Source organism: Malurus melanocephalus, unplaced genomic scaffold (assembly GCF_030028575.1).
Source record: "Malurus melanocephalus ecotype Western Australia unplaced genomic scaffold, MMel_1.1 scaffold_2, whole genome shotgun sequence".
NCBI classification, from domain to species: Eukaryota; Metazoa; Chordata; class Aves; order Passeriformes; family Maluridae; genus Malurus; species Malurus melanocephalus.
In genome coordinates, this window is record NW_026623234.1 from 5999679 (window position 1) to 6022917 (window position 23239).

At 39.1% G+C, this 23239-nt stretch overlaps 1 protein-coding gene across 6 annotated transcripts in view; it reads left to right on the forward strand.

Moving 5' to 3' along the window:
* Positions 1–7814: 7814 nt before the first annotated feature.
* The window catches only part of MIDEAS (mitotic deacetylase associated SANT domain protein), a 50903-nt gene continuing 35478 nt past the window's right edge, over positions 7815–23239 (forward strand). For 3 of the 6 annotated variants that reach the window (XM_057366261.1, XM_057366245.1, XM_057366236.1), the window contains exon 1: positions 7817–7951. The gene's annotated coding sequence lies outside the window, so the exon portion shown is untranslated. Of the gene's footprint in view, positions 7952–8240; positions 8357–23239 lie in introns of those variants that run through there. The other 3 variants (XM_057366253.1, XM_057366271.1, XM_057366280.1) reach the window with 2 other exon arrangements.

Sequence of the window (23239 nt, forward strand, 5' to 3'; positions counted from 1 at the left end):
GTCCAAGATGTGTTGATAAAAAACTGCATTGCTTCCTGTTGGAATTGCTGCATTTTCTTCAGGCTAACATTCTTATGGCAGCCATAAGAAGGTATGGATTAATGGAAAAATAWTAATGGCTAATGGAAAAATATTAATAATGCTCAAATGCTCAGTGGACTACAAGCTAATATAACTGCATCCATATTTGGGAAGCATTCCTGCTTTTGAATACRATATTCTAGGTAGGGCTGTTGCTATGGAATTGCATTTTATGTCCTATGTAGAAATTTAAAAGTTTTTTGTAGATTGTACTGTGAGTACAAGCCTTTTAAGGTTCCCATTGACAAGAAAAAATATTTTAACATTTCTATGAAAAAGGAAGAAGGGGAGGAAAAAAGAACAAACTCCATAACGAGATTTGTACTATTAAACATAGAGTAGCTGAATTAATTTTCCTTATWATGGAACATTCTATATACTTTATAAGAGAAATAAGGAATATTCAGAGATAAACAGACCAGCTGGTTGGGATAGGTCACAAGTTTGTATTGGAATCAAACTTATAGGATTGCCAAAGTAGTACTGGAGTCCAGGCATGGAAATCAGTATGATGCAACTTTCTCCTAAATCTGAGAAGAATAAAAACTGCTCAGCAATTCACCAAAAACACTACAGTGTAATGGTGATGACAGAAACAGCTCTGTAACCTGGCTTGCACCAATTCAAACTGCCAGCACAGGCAAACATGGAGTGACAATAAAGAGGGGCAGATAAGGTCACCAAGGTGCATAATAATGTGATTGCAGATTATCCTCTGTATTTGGTACATGTCTGTCACATATGTGTTAYTTATACATGTTGGTAGCTCCCACTGTCATTTATATTCCCCTGCTGTTCTGTAATTTATTTATGTGATGTAATAGGGATGAATCCTCATGAGAAAATACCATGGGCTACCAATTGAAGCTGGTAAGAGCAAATGCTCGCTTTTTAATTCCCCTGCTGCCCCTAGATTTATGCAGCATATCTTTCAATTGAATTGCAATGGTACTGAGTCATCGTCATGAGAACCTGTTTGGGCTGAAAGCTCCCTGACTGATTGTGAGTGTCAAATGATTTGAAATGGGCTTTGAGATTGCTACTTGTAATATATCAGCTCCTGAAGCTCAAGAGTTCCTAGCTGATGTTCTCTGTAAGACATGACTTAAGGATGCTCTGCTATATATGCACATACTTACGTAGATATATACATCTTGCACATATAAATAATACATGACACAAATATTACAGAATCCTGCATATATTTATATACAATGCACCATTAATTATGACTACTTTCCTGATGTCAATGGGGTAAATTTTATTTTTATATTATTAAATATCCTATTGATCAAATTAGCTTCTGCATGCTTCAATAAGAAATTGGTCCACTCAGCCTATTAAAGGAACAGTCTAGCTTGTCTGTAATACTAATTCCTAGTAACTAAYATTAATGTTATAGAAAGGCAGAAAAATATTCCAGCTTATTGTTTCAAATTCCAGCCTTTTTTTCTGTTATTACACTAAATTCAATCAAGCTGTGAATATTACTTTGTAGTACATGCTGTCAGCATGTCTTTTCTTGTTCATTTGTTGTTATTAGGATCCTCAGTGCTTCTAGGAGGTTTCTCTGCCTGGGCTTAAAGCCAACTTAAAGAAAGCACATCTGGTTATCTTGGAAAAGGAGACAGAAGAAACTTTAGTGGAAGTTACCTGTCAAACCAAGCCTGATGGATTTCTGCCACTTTTTCTTGATAGCTGCTTTAAGCTGAGGCCCTTGCACGTGGCCACACCTGAGCTAAACTGCAGCTGCACTGCAGTCATACCTGTGCCCAGGACTTGGTCCTGACCCCAAACTTTTAGGAGGGGGAGCTTYTCTTCCCCCCTTACCTTCAGCCTGACCTCATCCCATGGGGATGCCTGATGTCCTGGGTTTTGGGCTGCCCCTCTGGCCTGCCCTGTTTCCTCACTGGGTGTAGTGGGACCAGCTCCAGCTGGTAAAGGCACAACCCTGCCAACCTTAGAAATCTCCTTGGCTCCTGGCCCTTGGGAAGCAGCCCCTTGGTGCTCTCCGAGAGTCATCCACTTTAGTCTTAATCAGAGTATCTACTACCAAAAAGAATATTCATCTTTAGATTTCTTGACAGTCTTGCACACATATTTCACAGAAACTACMGGATTACTCCCATATTTTATAAAACACTCCCTGTGAAACCAGCGTGGTGCAGGGATCATTGCATGTGCTCCTGAGAACAGGTCTACAAACTTCCAAAACTTCAAAGATTTGGAAATTACATATATATGTGTCAGTAGCAGCAGTGCTCTCCTTTAAAGGATACTGCACTCTTGTAATGCTTAATGAGAGCTAAATTCCAGAAAGAAATATTTTACAATTGTACCCATTGAACCATTTAGTGATTATAGCATTAAAAATATGTATTAGAATTAAAAATATGCATATATTCACCAGTTCTTGATATCTTTTGCCTACCATGTTTTTCAGGAGTGTTTCCACTGATTTGAACTACTCGATCTTGTTGAGAGCTACTAGCCAATGTACTTTTTCCAAGATATTATTATTATTATTAATGTTATCTAAATTATAAAGATAAATAGAGCTAAAGAATTGACAGTGCTTTACATTTTCAGAGTTATAATATACATATATTCATTAGTTAATTTTCTAACAGTTTCTCTCACACAGTAGGTAACAAATATAATCAGATAAGTATATTTTAAAAAGCAGAGGTAGCTCCCGGGCAACTTTTTAAAAAATACCTTTTTTGTTGGTTTTTTGGTTTTTTTTAGTATCATCCTGCTTAAGATAATTTGAACCTAATTTTCAGAAGAACTTGGGTCCCTGTTCAGTCAATTGAACAGCAAGAAACGTTTGGTGTCCTATTATTGTATGTATAGAACAGTGACGCTTTGATGAGGGGACATGTTGGAGTTTGGTACAATCTGCACACTGACCTCCTAAAATACAGGAAAAGTATAGTGTGACAGAAGAGTTTACATGTGAACTTAAGCATTTGGAGCTAACCAAAGCTCAGCTATTGAACTTCCATTTGGCCTTCAGCTCACCACTTAGCTTCTTAAAATATTGCATTTTTCTCAATTTTGGTAAGCCATGTTACCACCATTTACAAGACTATTGTTTGTGAAACAAACAAACAAATAATATGTCATTCTGTGAAAAGTGATAGTAAATGCAGAAAGGACTGCAAAGTCTTTTTAAAGCTACAGAAGCTAGCAAAATTAGGGAGAAAGGTTCAACAGTCYTGGTTTTCAGCATGCCATATAATTTAGTGGTTCACAAATTCTTGCACTGGCTTTCCCACCATGGTGTCTGAGTTTCTTTCAGTAGTGTTTAAGCAATGTGAAAAACTTTGTTTTACATGTGGTTTCTTCTCTAAACCGCAGTGTCCCTCCCTTTCCCTCATGTAACAAGGTTTTATCCTGGTTCTCAGGGAGCTGGGTCATGACACACTATGTGTGTGTATACGTATGTATTTACACATGCATGCTCTATAAATAAACACACATATTTCTCACCAGGTTGATTTTAAAAAGGCAGAATCTTCCTCAAATCTTGCTTGAGTGAAATGTTTGAATTTTAAACTCAGATATGAAGAGGAAAATGTAGGTACAAAGGTTTGTTTTTCTTTTTGAAAACTCTTTTTAAAAAGCCAAACCCCTTCTTTCCAAACATTCTATCTGTATCAATTTTCCCAAGAGAAGTTGTATCCTAGCATAATATTTCAAATGCAGCAACTTGAGTGGTTAACTGTAATTCTGACARACATGGGAAACAGACATTAATATTGGAGAAATAAAAATTTCTCTGTAGTAATGGGTAAWTGGTCTTGTATAAAAAACATTTTTATAAACATTTTGCCCTGTAACAGTGTTGGGAAATGGTGACTATGAGGGAGCAACTTTCATTGTAATTAGGCTGATGGTCTTCTAAACTCACAACCTCAAAACTAAAGCCCATCAAGCCACTGAAACAGATACAATCACTCGTATTTCCTATAAGAAGTTTTCCAACTATTTTATTTAATTAACTCTCCTCTTATGTGAATTAAGGGGATTTGCTTCTTGAATCATAGTATCACTCAGGTTGGAGGATATTTTGGGAGGTCACCAGTTCAACCTCCTGCTCAAAGCAGGGCCAACACTGAAATAAAACGGTGTTGCTCATTGCTTCACTAGCTGGTTGAAATGGCCACTGTTTCCTTTAGCTTCTCCTTGCAGAGGCCATCTGTTCCACCCCTGACCACCCTGACTTTCTACTGGCCCCAGGTTATTAACATATTCTTTTACATTGAGGTGCCCAAAACTGGACTCGGTAGTCCAGATACAGGCTATCAAATTATGAGTAAAGAGGAGCAGTCATTTCCCTTGAACTGGCTCAGATTTTCTTTATACAGGCCAGGATGGTGTGAGCCTTCATTGTTGTCTGGTGTTTCTCCCACTGTCCACCAGCACCCACAGATATTACACAGTGGCACCGAGTGGTCTGTCGATCCCAGCCTGTGCAATGGCAAAAGGTCAGTCTGGCCAAGGTGCAGGGCTTTGCATTAGTCTGTGTTGAACTTTATKTAGCTCCTGCAATTCCATTCTCTGGCTTGTCTAGAGGCAGCCCTGCCCTTGAGCATTGAATGTCTTTCTGGGATAAACACTGCAGCTATTCATTACTGGTTTACACTGACTTTAATATTTTAAAATGAGTATAACATCCAATTGAAATTTTAGAGGAAATGTTGATGTGATTATGAGGTGGAAGTTTTAGGCTTATTAGAATCTGAAACTMCTATAACAAAGGGTGTAAATGATTTCTTATTAGCTATAGTGGTTAAGACTGTCATTTTATACTTAATTTCAGGGAAAACTAATAGCTCTATATTGCCTCCCATCATGCTRGAGCACAAGTTCAACTCCTGAGAACTAGAAAGAGGACTGGGCCTTGGCTCTGCTCTGACCCGGTGAAAAGAGTGCCACCTATTGAGCTTGTGGCTCTGCTTTGCAAACCTAAGTATGCAAAGTGTAGTCTTTAATCCAAATTCTGACTCAGTGCAATCCAGTGTATTAATGATATGAGTCGATGTTGTTACACTACAAGATGTGTCTGTACAAGCCGAAGAAAACTGAGATTTTGTGTGCTGATAGCTAGGAAATCTTCCAATCTCTTTCAGTGTAGTAACAAAATAATGAYGTAACAGGGAATGCATGTGTGTTAAGTTTTGTTACTGTAAAGCTGATAGAAGTGCAGCCATCATGTAGTCTCATCAGATGCTGAGAAAAGGAGAAAGAAAAACTTTTTTAAAGTATAGCAAAAGCTTTTAATGAAAGGAAGAAAATTATGATGGCTGGAGAAGATGTAAGGACCATGTAATGAGAGGAAACAGAGAAACAATTGAAGGGTGGATAACTGCAAATCCTTACAAAACACTTTATAACATTTTATTGCTCACTAAGATAAACACCTAACATAGAGCTCTGTAAACATCATGGTGTCTTTGAAATGTGTTTGTTCTATTTTAGATCTGTAAACTTGTTGGTGTACCTATCTGCTTGGTTGTTTTTGTTCTTATTCAATTTGGTATGTTTAGGAAATACAACCATTCTTTCCTATGATTTTGCATCTTACAGTRTATTTCATCTTTGTCCTTCTGGTTACTATGTTGTTTTTGGCTCAGCAGGATTCCTATCTGCCTGATACATTATTTAGGAGGCAACTATCAAACCCAACAAGTTAAAATGTCTCCTAGAGCAGAGTAGAAAGCACACTCCCATGTCTGCGCAATGTAGCTTCTGTTGCCGGATGATGACGTTTCTGCCATTGCYTGCTGCTTTTACGTGATTAAGTATTGTGAAATGCAAGATGCTGCTCATCATTCTGCTCCCAGCCTCCAAACAGGTGAAGTACAACATGCATTTGTTCTGCCTGAACAAGGAGATACACTTTGCTGTTAGAACATGATTTACAGTCATAGAAGACTGGTGGGGTTTAGATTTATCTTTGGTTGGTTTTCCCTCTCCCCAATGAATGTTGACATAAGCAATTTCAATCTTATCAATATCTGATGTGCTTCATCTGATTGCTTAACATAAGAGAGAGGAAATAACTCCAATTTATTGAATCTTTCTTTTCAATCTTTATTAGGGCAAATGATACTAATGAGTTGTATGTCTTTGACTGCAGCTAGTTATTATATGTTTAATTATTTATGTTTGCTTTACGTATTAGGCAATTTGTCGACATCTGGGAATATTCTTTCTGTATTGATTTAAATGTTGACCTCTTGCTCCAGTCTACTGGRAGCTTGGAAGAGCAAATGTATTAATGGTGATATAGCAGAGTTTTCCTTGAAGGTCCTATTGAGTCAGTGTTGCATCAAATGGTACCTCTGGTTGTGAAAGAAAAAAGTCTTTACCAGTAGTACCTGTGGCTACTATTTTGCTATTCACCACCATGTGTCTCACTGTTATCATCTGCACCATGACAGGAAAAGATTGGGTGTGGTAATTAGACTGCTGACCTGGGACTCATCAGCGTAACCTGGTTTTGCATCTGTAGTCATGGGCAAGTCAYTTCTCTGGGCTCCTGTTTCTACAGACCTTGAACTTCCCTGGTAAAAAGTTCTGCAGAAACTATTGTGAAAGAAACACAAACTACAGTGAGCAGTGCTTCTATATTTCACTCTATAAAGCAATACATGCTGGAAGAGACACTGCCCTGCTGGTTTGAAAAAAAAACAAAACAAAAAACAAAAAACAAAAAAACAAAAACCAAAGCCCAGCAATGCTACTATGTACACTGAATGATCTGAGCCTGGATGAAAGTAAACACGTGCCAAYATGCACGTTGTAGAAAAACGTTTGGCATTTTCGTGTTGCTTGAAGTTCCACTGAATGTGAGTCTAATCTGTGACTGCTGTCTAAAGGTTGTTTTATAATCTAAAAGTTTCATTGATTGCTAACAAACYCGAGTAGCAGAGCAGTATACAGAGGGAGGGATGACAAAGCAGCTTCTTTATTTCCTGTCTTAGTAGGGTAGAGTAGCATGCCTGCATTTGTCAGCTCACTGTTTTTTATTCTCRGACCAAAGCAGCAGAGGAAGCCATATTCCAGAAGAGGAGCTAAACATTTTCTGAAACCTGAGAAGTATGTGTTCTTGTGAAAGTAAATTTTAAGTGTTTCATAAAACAGCCAATAGTATAGAGATGACCTGAGGATTTGCATTAGACAAAAATCCTTTCTAYCCCATTTTTTCACTTTTCCTTCTGAAAAAGCTGTGAGAAAAGGGACTGAAAGGGGGAAACAGAAAAACATGTTTTCCTTTGGTACAAGGGGTTCCCTAAAAACAAAAGCTCTTAGTTTGTTTGTTTTCCTWTAGAGAGAGAGGACATGAAGCCTCATCACGCTGAAGAGGCTGGCACTGGACTCGGGGCACCAAAGTGATGCGTTCCGCCGTGTATTGGACACGGCAGTATTTTGCAGGGCTTGGCTTTCAAATCAATGCTGCAAACTCTCTGCCCGCCCCTCACTCGTGGGGGATTTCCTCTCCTTCCTTGCCAACAGCAGCCACAGCCAAGAGCAGAAGGTCAACCGAGATCTGTGGACAAGGGCAGGGGGCCCAGGCCGGTGCCGGGACGAGGCGCTGAGGGCTGGTGTGGAGCTGCGCCGCGGAGGGAGGAGGAGGAGGAGGAGGAGAAAGGCGGGAGGAGGAGGAGTTGAGGAGCCCGGGCCCGGGAGCCTCCCCGCTTACCGCACTAGGAAGTGACGCTTTCCCTGAGTCCCGGAGAGAAAGAAACAAAGTTTGGTTTTTTGKTTTTTTTTTTTTCCTCCTTCTTCCTTTGCAGCCCCCTCTGCAAACAGTCGTTCCACGTCCTCCCAGCGGCGGCCGCCGTGTCTGGCTGCGCAGGTAAGCCAGCACGTTATCTTTCTTCCTTCTCCTGTTTTCCGCGCGTTTATTTTTTTTTTTAATTCGCACGATTTGCTTCCGTTTTCCTGCCATTTTGGAGAGGGGGTGTCTTTCCCGGGGCTTCTCTTTTGGGGGTGGTGGTGCGTGCTTTGTTTGTGGGCGCTGCGTGCAGGATGAGGAGCAGAAGTACCTGTGGAGGTGACGGGGGCGGCTGGCTCCGYGCCCGGGCCGCGCAGCCCCGCGGGGCCGGGACAGCGGCACTCCCGGCCCGCCTGCAGCGGGGGGCCAGGCTCGGCTGCTGAGCCATCGCCTCCTGCCGTACCCTGAGTTGTTACGAGCGCTCCGGAGGGGTTTCTTCGCGGCTCTTCGTCTGCGACGGCGCTTTCAGGATGTGCCTGTGTCAGGGTGAGCTGCCTGCGGTTGGAATTTTGGGGGATCGGTTTGGGGCGACGGAAGGTTCCCTTTGCTCGCGGCGTGGCGGAGCCGGGGCAGCCCGGCGYGTGCGGCGGCCCCGGGCACTGCGGGGGAGCCGCCGAGTCCCGGCCGCCGCTGAGCGCGCAGCGTGGCGAGGGTCGGATCTCTCTGCTGGGGTTTACGCAGTGGAGGGGAGTGGGGAGGAATTTGTTRGATAATTTTTGAAAAATCCCGTGCTCTCAAGTGTACATCTCTTTTCTGGCAGCAGCTGCAAAGGACCGATTCGTTGCAGTTTAGCAGTAAAAGCTGACAATACACCTACGCGCGTATGTGAGAGTCTTATATAATACTTACGCGGTTTTTTTTAACAGGCGTAAGCAGGATTTATTTTTGGTTTGTAAAGTCTTGTGTGGTTGCAGCTTGCAGAATTAGCAAAATATTCTATTTGCTCAACAGAGATTTACTTTGCGCCCTGTTAAAAAATGTCTTTTTTAATAATAATTTGACTTCATTCCGACGACGTGTTTTGAGYTTAGTGTAAAGGCCATCTGTAGTGGAGCAAGCAGTTCAGGGAGGGGAAGAGAGAAAAAGAAATGTCCTAATGCAGAGACTATTAGGTTGTTTAGAGGGCGAGACTGCAGTTCCAAGCAGCAACAGCAGCAGCTTTATGACTGTGTGTAATTACAGAGTGATTGCATAGGACAGCATTGTTGGGACGAATACGTATACACAGGCTATTGTGCAAGATTTCTGTACCGAACAAAACCTAGTTTTGCATTGCAAATGCTAAAAAGAGTATGTATTCTGCATTGAACTGACATGTTCCACTTAGACTGAYTTCATCGTAGAATTAGAAGAGGAAGGTGGGAGAAGTGGATTGAGGCTGATCGTAGAAATCACAGATCTGAAACACTCAGCAGAAACGCCACTAGTAGTCTCTGAARTCACAGTAGACAGGAATTGAAAGCTCACTGAATCTGCGGGTTCATGTTTCTAAAGTGATTATGTATCAGGTGAAATCCAATCAGATTTGCAATAGTCCTGCACATTTAGTGTAATTCTTGCTGTGGTCTAATTTTTGGTGTGCTTTTGTGGGAAAAAGGCCTATGTTACAATAAGCAAGTGCAGTTCAGCTAGCTTGCTTGGAAATGGAGAGAAGAGCATTGGGGAGAATTTTTGTGTCAGGCCACAAAWACTTAGAGCTTGAAAGAACTGCCAGACCAAAGATTCACTCAGAGCATGCTGTTTCAACTTTTCACTCAAAAGTTGCATCTTGTTCAGTGATCTTGCAGGCAGTGTTGGCTGAGGAGATACTATGAGGCATTGAGAAGGTGTGCTACTGAGACTGTGCTAGCAAGGCTTTTAACTAAGACTTTGAAGAACATCATAATTATGCCCAAGTTCTTGTGCATAAAACTTAAGGTCCCTAAGATTTGTTTTTCAGAGGTGCTGGTTACCTGTTATTTTTAGCAGCTTAGTTTTGAGAATACTTGGAATTCATGACATATCAGATCTRAAAGATTTCAGATCTGGTGCTCAGAAACTGGCCTTTCTAACTTTAGAGACAATTTTCYAGAAGTCTTATCTTCAGCTATCATAGCTGATGTCTTAATACCACAAAGGCTTGTGAAGTATTTTGAGCACTGTGATGAAAAGTACTACAAAAATGGAAAGGTGCTTTAAAATTTCTTGGTGTTCAACTAGAATATATTTTAGCTGTACACACAGGTAATCTTATTATTGGTGGTTTCCTCAGGTTGTCAACAAAATGCTTCATATAAAACGTATGTGGCTTTGTTAGCAAAGAATGTAGGGATGTGCTGACAGTGGTTTTGGGTTTTGTTTGGGGTTGTTTTTTTTTTGTCACTTGACAAACTATCTTAGTGATCCATCTGTAAGTTTATTGGAGCATTTTGTTTTAACGAAAAATACGAAACAAATATACGCTAATCCATGCATTACAGTGATGTTTTACTAGATTTTTCTTGAAATTGTATTTAATGTCTTGACTGACTTGTCAATCTATGTTACACTGGGTGTTTTAATGTCAAAATTACCTCTGTAGTAGTTCTTAAAGATTTCTTGAATAATTTGTGGTAGTGGTAGGAATTGTCATTCCTTATGCTACCTAAGTCTTTTGCTTTTCACAACCTTTGTGGTAGGAGAGAGAGTTCTAGGCCAGGATTCTTTGGAGTTATATAGAAAGGAGTAGGTTACTTGCATGTCCTTGAGTCGTCCTGTGGTTCTCAGTGGAATTAGTCATAGATATATATACATTTGTGTGCATGTTAGCAAAACAAAGGTGTAGCTGTGCTAACATCCAGGTGCGTGCAAGTAGTGGTGATATGAAATGATGAGAGCTGTAGTACAGTGCAAGCTTTTCAGAAGCCTGCAGAAATGTTCCAAATGTTTATGCTTTTGCATTTTTACCCTTATGGTCACCTGTCAGTGGTGACTGCAGAACCACGGGAGATACATTCAAGCCTGGCAACCCTTTCATGACACTCTTCTGTCAAGCTGCTAATCAATCCTGTAAGTTGCCGCTGACTGAGGACATGCAGCCTTTCATTGGAAATGGCCTCCTTGGTGATGGTGGCAGCARCAGTGTGTGAGTGGGGAGGTGTGCCCAGGCATGTAAAGAGACAAGGAGGACTGCCATGAATCACAGAGGAAGTCTGCAAAGGTAGATATGTTTTCTATATGCTTAGCTGYTCCTGAAGGATTTCTACTCAAGAAACCTACCTAGTTTTCTTTGAGCTTAGGTAAACACATTTTGAAACTACAGATCAAATAATAGAATGAGAATATTGGTAAGAGGTGATTTTGTTGTGGTTTCACTTTTTCTAAACATCTTCCCCCACCCCCTCCCCCCCAAAAAAAAAGAAAAGAAAATCACCAAAACACAAAAATCCTGATTTTTTTTTTTGTCTGAAGCATTGCATTAAATCTTAGTCTGGTTGCAGGTAAATTACAGTTTATGCTAAAATGAAATGTTGTAAATATGAGTGTTGCTTCCAGTGCAATTAGTTACATTCTAAGAGACATAAAGTGAGAAATAAACCATTTTTATCTGAGTATTTGTAGTGCGAAATGGGGAGGTGAGTGAGACAGGAGCTCTGGCGGTGAGGTTTTGCAACACATGCCCAAAATGCTACAAGTTCTGGCACGGGCAAGCCAAGGCTCATGAGTCACATCCAAAGGGAAGACTTGTCGCTGAGCAATTTGTAAATAGGAGGGATGAACTGCTAATTCAAGCAAATATCCTGAGGACCTTCCCTAGTAATTGGGAAGTGTGGCAGAGAGGCTTTGTCAGACAGCAGTTGCTTGTACTTTGAATCACGTTCCCCTTAGTGTGATTTGAGTATTCAAACTAAGAAATCCTTGTCATGCATTATGGAGATCCCTGGAAGAGGTGACTGGTCCAGTAATAATTTAAGTGTTTATAGCTGCATACCAGCCACTTGCATTCTGCGTGGAAGCTCCTTGGCAGCTCCAGCCGCTCTCAGTGCACAAATGGCATGTCTCTGCAGCAGGAGGCTGCTCAATAAGCACTTCACAACGCTTTGCATAACTCCTGTTTCTGAATGGTCTCCAACTGTAGCCCTTCTCAGTGCTCTGCTGATCTGTGACTGAAAAAGTTAYGAGGGAAAGCTACTCTGCACAAGCTGCACACCAGGAAAAAGTGTGAAAACATTCATTTTGAATGCCGTCAGTGTCCAGGTATTTAGAAGCAACCATTTGAATGGGGATATAGAAATAATCATGGTAACTAATTCTTTGCTTTTCTGCSTCTCTTGATGTTTTTTATCATAGTTTATGCAACTGATGGCCACCAGATAAACCAGGCTTAAMTTAATATAATTCATTAATCTCTGTATAATATGGAAGATGTAAAGATATTGTTTGAAATGTACATACCCCTAAATTAATATTCTTTTTATGTACAAGTAAATTACATGATGCCCCTTGTTGAATCAACAGCTGGTGTTAATCAAGCAGTTTTAAATTGGGAAAAGATAGATTGGGAGGGGGTGGCCAAGTGTTCAATGTGTGTTAATTTTTTTGTTTGTTCTTAAAGACATTTTGAAAGGCTTACAGCAAAGCATGGAATAATGCTTTCCTGTTTACTCTTAATTAGTGAAAGTTAATGTGTAAGTTCTAYGTAGTTTGACTTAAGCATTGGTGAGAATCCAAACAAGTGAAGTGCTATTAGTGCCTGAAGTAGTGAACTGAGAAACAGTTATGGTATCTTTTTTTGCTAAATATGCTACTGATACTTTACATGTTCAGAGTTGGGATGTAAAGAGAAAGGAAGAGCAATCAAGTCAGTTTTCATGCTTTATTTTTTATTTGCTACATATTATCTTCTCAAATTGGTTCTCAGTTGCTTGGCTTTCCCCATCATAGGAGAGATTACAGTGCAATGATACATATTRGTATATCCTCTTGGCATTTATTTTGGGAAGACAAATTAAATGCACACTATTCTGTTATATACCCCTAAATATTTCATTTCATAACTCAGTTCCCCTGAGAAGAATAGTTTATTTTCCTTGTTATGCTAGAGTACTGTTTGTGAGGTTTTGGGTGGGGGGGGTTGCCTTTTTGTTGTTGTTGTTGTTGTTGTTGTTGTTGTTTGTTTTTTTTTTGGTTTTGTTCGTGTTTTTGTTTGGGGTTTTTTTGTGTGTGGTTTTTTTATTGTTTTGTTTGGTTTGACTTTTTCTAAACTATATTGAAGTTTTTCGTTTGACTGTACTATTATTTCAGCCTTGAATATAATGCTCTATTTTGGGGTTTATCTTAATTTGTTGTTATCTGTAATGTTGCTTTGTTATTTCTAGAGCTATGGTAACTAAAATACATGCATGAATTATAAAAGTTTTGCCCTTGTCTTTTTTTTTTTTTCTTTTTTTTTCTAAGGGCTTGTAACTGATAGGACTTTTTGAAATACTGCTTTGGTTTTGCAGCCTGTCCGTGGTACGGTGTTGTATCACCCTACAGCGATCGGAGTGGCTGCTTCCCTTCAGCATGGATAAACCAGAACCTGTTTTTCTCTGGAGCTGCATGTTGTTGGGTAGTCAGCCTGCTGAAATGCTTGTCACCTTGTCAGCGCTCTGCATCGTGATGAGGTCCAAAGTTGAAACTAGTTCCAGAAGGCTGAATAATCTCCAAGTTGCCTTGTTACAGTGTAGTTCATAGGTAAAAGTGCATTTGTGTTTGGATCCCAGGTTGCGTGAGGATGTTGCGTGATTTCASACTTGAGTTAATCACATATGCACATTGAAAAGTGAAGTAAAATGAAGTGCCATATGTTAACAATACTCTTGGGATTTTAAYTGGATCATTCTCCATTAAACTSTTTTAATTTCAGGCTTTTATTTCTCCCTACATAATGTATTCTTTCATGCACTTCCTGAAAGGAGAGTTTGCTGTGTTTGTAGGAAATTACTACACTTGAGTGGAAAAGAATTTAGCAAAGAATTTTCCTATTTAAGTTTGGTTTTATGCTGTTTGAGACGAAATCCCAGCACTGCCAACTTCCTGGTGAGAAGAGACACAGCTTTAAGACATTCTGATTGCTTTAGGAGATTCCAATGATGACAGCTTAGGATGCCAAATACTCACGTATGTGAAATTGGCAGGGAAATCTTACTTCTCCTATGGTTTAGTTTGATATCATGACTTCGAAAATTCTGAGTTGAATTATTCTCTTTGAATCTTTTTTGACAAACTCTAGATGTTATCCTGCATGAGACATGCTATACATTGGGGACAATTAGAATATTTATAGTATTTAATTAAGATTACAAATTTATTTAGATTTTTTATTGGAAAGCTATCATATTTTCAAAGTTTTAGAAAATGTAAGTATATATGAATAAATAATGTAGTCTTTCCAAACATATTTGTTGAAATAAACATGTTTTAAGGGATGTTGAGATGCCTCTGGAGAAGAAAAGGACTATATTATAAACAAAAGCTAGGGTAGTGAAGTATTACTGGCCCATTTATTGATTACCTTATACTGATTATTAAGGGCTTTAACTGTCCTCCTTGAATAACTGGAAAGCCTTTGCACATAAAGGGTGTGATTGTAYGTAAAAAATTGTGCAAAATGTTGAACTTGATTATTGGCCTCACTTTTTTCYGATTTAATTTCAGCATTGAAATAGTCTTTCATAATTGTGATTTTTCTAAAGAGTCTAAAGGATATTTAAGACATTTCTTTCCTTTTGAAGTATGGGATTTCTCCTTTTTTAGTCCTATTTCTTTGGCAAAAGTGAAATATTTCAGGTATGGTACTAGCTGACTTATTTTGCTATTGCAGCTTTCTTTCTACAGAAAATGTGCTGTAAATGTTTCTGTAGAAAAAAATTGATCTATAATAAAGAGACCAYTTATTGCCTAAGAAGATAAAAAAAAGTGAGACTCCTTATAAACAATTTATTTTAATTTTCAATTAGAGATGTAAAGGAAAACTATTTTAAGAATTGGTGAATTAAAAACCTGGGAAGTATGGTGTAGCTGATACTATAGTTAGGTTTTGCACTTGTTAACAGTAAGAAATGGGCTGCTGTGCAAGAAGCTTTGTTGAAGTCGTTGAGCAAACTAGCTGGGCTTTTTTTTATTTGCAATATAAATAAACCTAGTTACCCTACCTTTAGAGAGGAAATTAAAATACAGAGAACTTTGCTAACAAAAGAAATAAAATGCAGATTTGAAGCCTTGATTTGTAAAGTTTTTCTCTGCAACTGGAAGAGCTCTTTAATAYTACTACTACTATTACTACTACTACCACTACTACTAACTATTGATATAAATTGCACACTGGAAAATTCAGTTTCCCTATTCAGGTAATCTCTCCTTGCATTTTAAAATGAGCTAGCCTGCTTGTGCACACATATATGCCATGATGCACGTTTTTCTTTGTCTGAGAGTGACATAAACATATATTTGCTGGATTCTTAAGCACACTAGACAGATGCAGCTTGGATATATAAAACAAAGGCATTTCCAACACAGTGGTGATAGAACAAGGCTAGAGACCCTTCACTGTCCTCCAGCTTGCAGTGCTGCTTTTTTGCCACTTTACAGATTTCTCCACTAGGCACCTCTGTCAGAGGTATCATTAAGCAAGTATGAGACCAAGGGCAGTGGCCCAAATACTTGTCAACACTAGCAATTGCCTGACCACGTATACAGGGGTATTTAGTTAAAGGAACAGTGTATGTGATGCATGGAGTTGATGTTAAAACACCCATGTGGCCAAGATGCTGCTTCTCCTGTGGTGACTAAAGTATGTTGAAATGCCTTTTATTTTCTTCTAAACAGAAGTATTTCTTTTTCCTCAGTGGTGATAATCCAGTAACCCGTTCCAATCCTGATCAGCAATATTCTTATAAGTAATATTGTTATATTACTGTCAATGTAGTGTTGATATTTATGGAAGAATGATATTTAGATGAAAGGCCAACATTTCTTGTTTTTTAAAAACAACCCGGAAACAAAGATTCTCATATCCACACGAAATAAGAAAGTGCCGAGGTAGGAAGATACTTAGATTCAGAAACTCTTAGTGCTTTCTTCATGACTTATATTGGTGTTTAAACCTATATTCTGGATTTTGATCTCAAAGGGTAAATGCTCCCTTCAGCCTGTATACTACCCTAATAGCACACGCCAAGGACTACATGACAAAAAGCAAACAAGAAAATTCGCTATTTGAACTGCTTCACATGTTACTCAGCTAAAGATTAGAGATGGCATTTATGTTTGCAGCAACCGTGTGGTGTCAAATACAGAAAGATAAATTCTTAAGAAACAAAAAAAGCCATCCAGTTTTCTATATTCTCTTGTCAAAAGTTTGAGAAAAGACCTGCTGAAGAGGGGTTTTGAGAATAATTCAAACGTGCACGGGATGATTTGCTTCTGCTCTTCTGTCAGGAATGGTACTCCCCAGTTCAGTGCCCCACTCTCCAAACCACACATTGCTCTCTCTTTTTCCGTCTCCCACTTTGATGGGCTGAAGAGGAGCATTGAAGGCACAAAAAGCGAAGWTCATGGGTTGAGAGAAGAACAATTTACTGGAATGAGATTAAGAAAAGGAGTGTTAACAGCAACAAAATAGCTGAAAGCTCCCTCTGCCGCATTTTCTCACCGGAAGGAACCCTTTTGCCCTGGAAGAGAGTACCTTTCCTCTGTCCCCGGCAATGACAAGAGATGATGAAGAGTAAYCTCCATGTCCTAGCCGCGTATGTCACGGCTACTGCAAAAATTAACCCTGTCCTGGCTGGAACCAGGACATCCTTACGTCAWGGGCGTTAATAGGAAAGACTGCACGTTGTCTCAGGCTGCATAGGTAAGGCTACAGTTTTACTTCCATATTCTGAGGCAATACGGCTTTACTGCAGGTTTTCACCATTTTAGTTCAAATAATATGTTGCAAAGGTGCAGGATACACTTAGACCTTTGCAAGGCAAAGTGATCTATAGGTGCTCCTTTTATCAAAAACAAATCTGAGGGTCTCATTTGCTAGWGAAGGTTGCAGTGCTGTGACTGGGCCTGTACTAGCAGGTCTTAYGGAAATCTGTTGCAGGAATATAGCCTAGGAATTGAAGTTAGAGGGTGTTTTCTAACATGTTTATTGGGTTAAAATATTTAAGAAATCACATCCACACTCTTCCCAAGAAGGCAATAGCTTTGTGTAGCCTTTTAAAGTAAAATCTTGCTCTTGATCTCTTTTAGTAGCCTGAAGTGCTTTTATTGTGCTTTCTGTGGTGTCCCACCCTTAAAGGGAAGTGATGATTTATGATTTCATTGAGCTTTTGGTTCATACTTAGACACAACAGTCTGCTTATAATAAGGAACAGGTACCTTGAGCTTAGTTAGAACAAGTCATGCTCTTTGCCCTCGTGTAGAAGAGCTTCAGGTTTTTCAGTCATGGAACTTCCTGGATCTAATACATGAGTCTACACTTGCATCTACAAAGTGCTAGACAACTATAGGATAAGTAAGACTAAAGATAGGCAGACTCGAAAGAGAAGACAACAAAGTGCAATTCATGGAGGATTTGATTTCTGGTGCCTTAGGACATAAACCAACAAACTGCTTCCAGTCTTCTCCCTTTCTTGCAAACTCACTGCTGACAAGTAATTTACATCGTTTGTGCCTTGTTATCATCTTCGTTTTAAGGTGAGGTTATTGTCTTTAACCAAGAGGCTACAAAACCATACTCTGACCTAACACACAGTGGTATAATGTAAGTAGAAATGGAGATCTTGCTCCACACAGAGGAGTTGATTGATGTAGGCTCTGAGAGGGGAAGGTGTGGGATGTGAGTCTGAATTTGCATCTCCATGGCTTGGRTGAGTGCTGTGTCAGGGGGCTTTGTAGAGGAGCCCAGACCCTCTCACACCTCCTCCAGAAGGAGCTGACAGTACTGTTCAGAAGCCCTCTGTGGATCTCCAGTAAACAGAGGCACTTAATCCTTGGGTGGAATAGCAACTTTTTTCATTGAACTGCAGATACCTTTGCCTATACACATCCTCTGTGGGYCCTTTTGACTGGCTTTTTCCTGCACATTGTGATTAGATTTGGTTCTCTGCTTAATCCCATCATGTTTGTTCTAGAAATCCAAGTTGTGGAACAGAAGCTTCTGGATTGCACTCTAGAAATGAGTAGATAGAAATGAGTCCTCCAATTTCTGCGTAGAGTAGATTGAGTAGTTGCCCTAGTCACTTAGTTGATTTTCAATCATCATGTTGTCAGTGAACAAAATTATCATCTCACTTGTTCTGTGCGCTTAGTGTTTTCAGTCTGCCTCTTGTGCAGCGTTATTTCATGCTTTTCTGTTTCTCAATCAGGTAACTCTGGTAGTATTGAAATGGTCAAAGATGGAAGAAAATAAAGTGGTGGATCAACTTTCTCCCTTGGAGCATGGGTTGAGGACATTTTTTACATCTCTCAGCTGCCCTGTTGTGGTTTTTTTTTTTTTTTTTATTGTGACGATGAATAGAACTACTAATTTTTGCTATAAAGCATTTAAAAAACACAGTTCTTTCTCAGTGACTTGATTTATGAGAGAAGGACAGTTTGGAGGTGGAAAGATATTCTCTATTCAATGACAGAYCTAACACAATAATTGTGACAGAATTTGCTTGGAAAAATGCTCTAGGTTAAGTGTAAGATGCCTGGCAGTTTACAAGTAACTATCTAGGCCATATACTTTGGATGTGTGGAGGCAATGTGAAAATCTATTGACATCTTTAGTTACTCAACTGGTTTATTTTTGGGAGCTCATGAATTGGCAGGACATGCTGACCCTGTCTGGAGGGGAAAAGCGTAATGACTTTGAATGCAGGAGACTTGGTGAATATTTTGTCAAGTTACTTGCTATTATTTCTTTGCAGCAACTATCATGGAGGGGCAAAACCCTTTGCTTTCCTCTCTGAACATTTCTGCACATTGTGGACGTATTTTAATGAAAATCTAATACTACTCTGTCAGCACAAAGTGGCTTAATATCAGATTTGAAGAGTATGAGGTTTTCTTGCTTGAAAAAGGGGGGAAAATATTTGGTGCTGGCTTGCTTATTTGTCATCCTTTATAACGTTAAACACTTGAAATAGCTACAGGTTGGATTCAGAATTGGTCCTGGACACAAAAGGCTCCCAGTATAGGAAAGACAGAGCAGTCTTGCACACAGGTAATATTGGATCTCAAGGAAGTAAGGAGRTGAGAGAAGTTGTATTTATGTTCAAAAGCACAGCTGTATTTTTTGTKAAACTGATACTGCTTTTGCACTATGTGACTAGAGAGACCCAGCAGACAGAATCAAAAACTGATAGTAACAACTGCAAACTGAAAACTTTGCTATTCCTATTATAGGTTTTCTGCTTGTGACTGATTTACACAGAACTATTACCCAGTGTGCATAAGAAAGTAAAAACCAGCAAGGTTTTCTTGTAGTGTGCTCCTTGTTGCTGCTACTTATAGGCCTGATTTGGAGAGCTGATGCAAGGTTGCATGGAGTAAATAGACAAYTTTTCATGGAAGGAGGCTGGTTTTGTTTTGGCTTTCAATATTCAGTATTCTGACACCATCAGAAATTCTCAACTGCATTGTCAGTTTACTTGAAAAGAACTTCATTGCCGAAAATGAGTATCTTTAAAACACTTTACTTGATGATACTTGCAGTTAACTTACTGAAAAGTTAAAGTTGTGTTTGTGATTTTTAATGATTCCATAACCTTTATTCATTCACACAATTCACTTGTGTTCTCACACCAGCATTGCAAGATTTCTTCCAAATGATGAATTGTGAAAACAGGTGAATTACCAATCACTTTGAAGGGTAAGAATCACTGACTTGACTTTTGTGTGTTACACAAGCAAAATTAAAAAAAAACCAAAACACCAACAAATGAAGAAATAAAATCAAGCATGTGTTAACACTTGGTAAGCTAACTGGACTCATGGAGACCATTTTACTTTAAAGGTGTCTTCTTCTCTAACTTCTTTTTTTAAGAAGTAGAACTGGTGGGTTTTTTTTGTATGTTCTGGGGTTTTTTTTCACTTTTTTKTTCTTATATAAAAAGGAAGATCTGGAAAACTCATGTGTCTGAAACAATGTCAGCTTATCTGTTAAGCAGCAGTCCCAGTCCCTTACTATTATTAAATACAATTGCTGGAAAAATTGGCCTTGAGGCAGGAATGTTAATTTATTTTTTAGGGGTTTTTTTCTAAAGCGTGTATTGGACATTAGTTTCAAACAGTTCTTTTTCTTTTCTCAGTGCTGTCAGTGCTACTTTTCAAGTAATTTTATTAAATTAATAACTTTGATGTAAAGTTATATAACTAATAATTTTGGGAGTTTGCTTTCCTCCCAATTCAGAAGTTGAAAATGAAGCTGTGTATATTCATAGAAATGCCAGATAAATAGTACAAATAACAAAAGAGGCTGTATATATTAAAAAAAAAAAAATCCTCATTCAAGACCTAAATGAAATGACTGTATTCCAGAATGCCTTTCTGTGCAGGACTCCGTGCTTGTGCTGCAAACCCGCACAGCCTCGCCTGCCTTTGCAGGGGTGTTCCTGCCTGGCTGGCCCTRGGGGAGAGCCTGAATTCACGGAGGTGGGAACTGGGTGTCCCAGCAGGCGCAGGTCGAGGCACGCCAAGGCTGCTGCCCGGTGCCTGGGGTGAGGGCAGCCTGTGCTTCGGCACTCCGGAGCSGTGAGCTCAGCTGCGGGATGGACACAAACCCTTGGAGAGATAGTGTTTCTTCGGGCTATCGCTCGGGCTCTTGCTCAGCAGCTGAGGCATTTCATTGGGAAAGGCAACATCAGAAAAGCACGCTTTTAGACCCCAAGTGGATTTTGAGCAGCTGTACTGGAGCAGCTAAGTAAATATAACCCCCTGTAAGAGGAAATAACTTTTCTACCAGATATATGCACAGATGGATTGCAATCATACTGAGCCCAGTGTTTGCCTGAGCAAGAGAGAAAACCTTTTAATAGAGATCTATAAATGGAAATTTGTGCTTATACCAGCTTCTTGTGGCAGCGATTGGAGAACACTGTTTCTGCCTAGTGGGAATAAGATAAGCATCTCAGGGAGTTGGAAAAACTAGAGAAACTAGGGAGACACCAGCCATGAGCTACAGCAGCAATGTACATTAAAATTCATTGGTGCCCAGATGCCTACAAAAGTGTCTGGGAGCATTTCTTTTACAGCAGTTCTTTTACAGCCTGGGTAACAAGTCTGTGTGCCACAGGTATTCTCACAGAGAGCAGGGAGCACAGCACTCCTGTCAGGGGAAAACCAGTGTTTTGCTACCTACAAAATACAGAAAAATAAGATATTAAAACGAATTGCAAATTCAGAACGCATTTGTTAATTACAGTTGTACATCCAAAAATATTTTATAATAGAGCAAAGTGGTGAGCTAAAATTATATGCATACAGTACTTACGAGAGTTGCTGCTTCAGGAAGGAATTCAGGAARGAATTAACAATTGCAAAATAGTCGATCTGCTTAAAGATCATTCCAGGTTTATTCTACTTTTTAAATTCATCTATGAGGGAGTTCTTTAATACTTTAATGAAGTACTGTGCATCACCTGATTTTCAAATTGTAACATAGTTAATGAAGAGGGACTTGTTACTGGGTGGGATTTAGCTTTAAAAGAASAGCTTCAAACCGAAAGCAAATTGGTAGATTTAAACACCAGCCTGTGTGTCTTAAAATAAATTGATGCTATCTCCTGACAGAACTGGTGCCAGTAATCCAGAGAACGCCTTGGGGCCATGTGATGAAGTTGCATGCCCTAAAGAGTAAAACGTGACTAAAAGTTAATGCATAGATTTGTAATTGTATGTCTGTATTCTTTTCTTAAAGAAAAAAAAAAAGGGTTGTTGAACTTTAGTGTGGGAGGAAAGAGGTGGTCAGTGATTTCTTTTAAACACTGAGGTTTTCCATAATGCCTGGGAAGRACATGGTGCTTCTTTTGTGGTGCACGTTTGCTGCAGTCCGTGCAGCAGCAGATCTCTGGCAAGAGCTTGCTGTGCTGCAAGGCCAGTTTTCCACAACCCTCAGCAAAGTTGGTCACCATGGATTATTCTTTCCACATGTCGATTTTGTGCATTAAGCTACTTTAGGGAATTGGAGCCAAAGATCAGGAGGTGGAAGGTTAATTGTTTTCCTTGCATTTTGTGTGTGTATGTGTGTGCTATTAAGGGAGTGTTAACCATTTACAAGTGTACATCTCCCCTCATTCCTTCCCAGAATGATGGTGGGAAATATTCTTAGGCTAGTTTAGAGTAATAGCTAAGTCAAAAGTAGAGACTGTTGTAAATACACAGATTAGCAAGAAACACACAGGGGTTGAATTTTATTGCTGAARAATTAGTTCTCCACAAGGAGCAGAAAAAGAATGTGTCCATTTGCAGCTGAGGAAATTTTTATTGATGCAACTAGGCAAGCAAAATATAATTATTGCTATGGACTTTATTTTTTCAAAGRTGTCCAGAAATGTCATTTTACCTACTTAAGGCATAAAAAGCGGAAAAAAGTTGGAGTGTGGTAGGCAATTTCCTTTTTTAATATTAGAGCTTCAGATATACTTATTTTAAAATTTGAYTAGAGAGCTAGTGAAGTGATATGGGGAGCTGAGGTTACCCCACTGACAGGTGGGGTTTTTCCAGCTGCTGCTGACAAAAACTTGAACTTTTAAATTAAATGTATACTGAATGCTAAGGGGAGCTTTGTATATGAAATTTTTCAAATWATTTTCAACAATTTGCAATATTTGAAGCTACAAGCAGTTTTTCCAATGGTATTGCAAAATTTGGCATGCAATATTCTTTCCATGTATTAAAAAAAGTGTCAATTCCTCTTTCCCATGCAAATATCTGCACATTAAAGATATATATTAACAAGTGAAATGTTTTAGAAAATCTTTGTTTCTTCAAAGAAGGGAGCTGAGASCTATAACAAAAATGGTAAGCAACTTCTTTTTATTGGTTGTAGCTTTTTATATGTCCAAATCTRTATTTTAATATTATTTCTGGTTAATAATTAAAAAATTACCAGTTCTGAAATGTTACCTTAAAAAAAAAGGGCTGACACACTGAGAAGTTRTTATTGTGACTTAATTGGATGAATGGTTCATGTTTTTTGAAACAGTTTCTACTGCCATGATGTCTTTGTGAAACTAAGTATGTTTAACAGGAAGGCATCAATTCGAGAAAATGGACAAAATCTACTGGAAATGTAGGAGCAAGAGGAAAGGCATCTGGAGGGACTGAGATACACTTGTGGTTTGAGGAAGGAGCGATTTTCTTCTTTCTGCTATTTTTTTTTGCATCTCACCC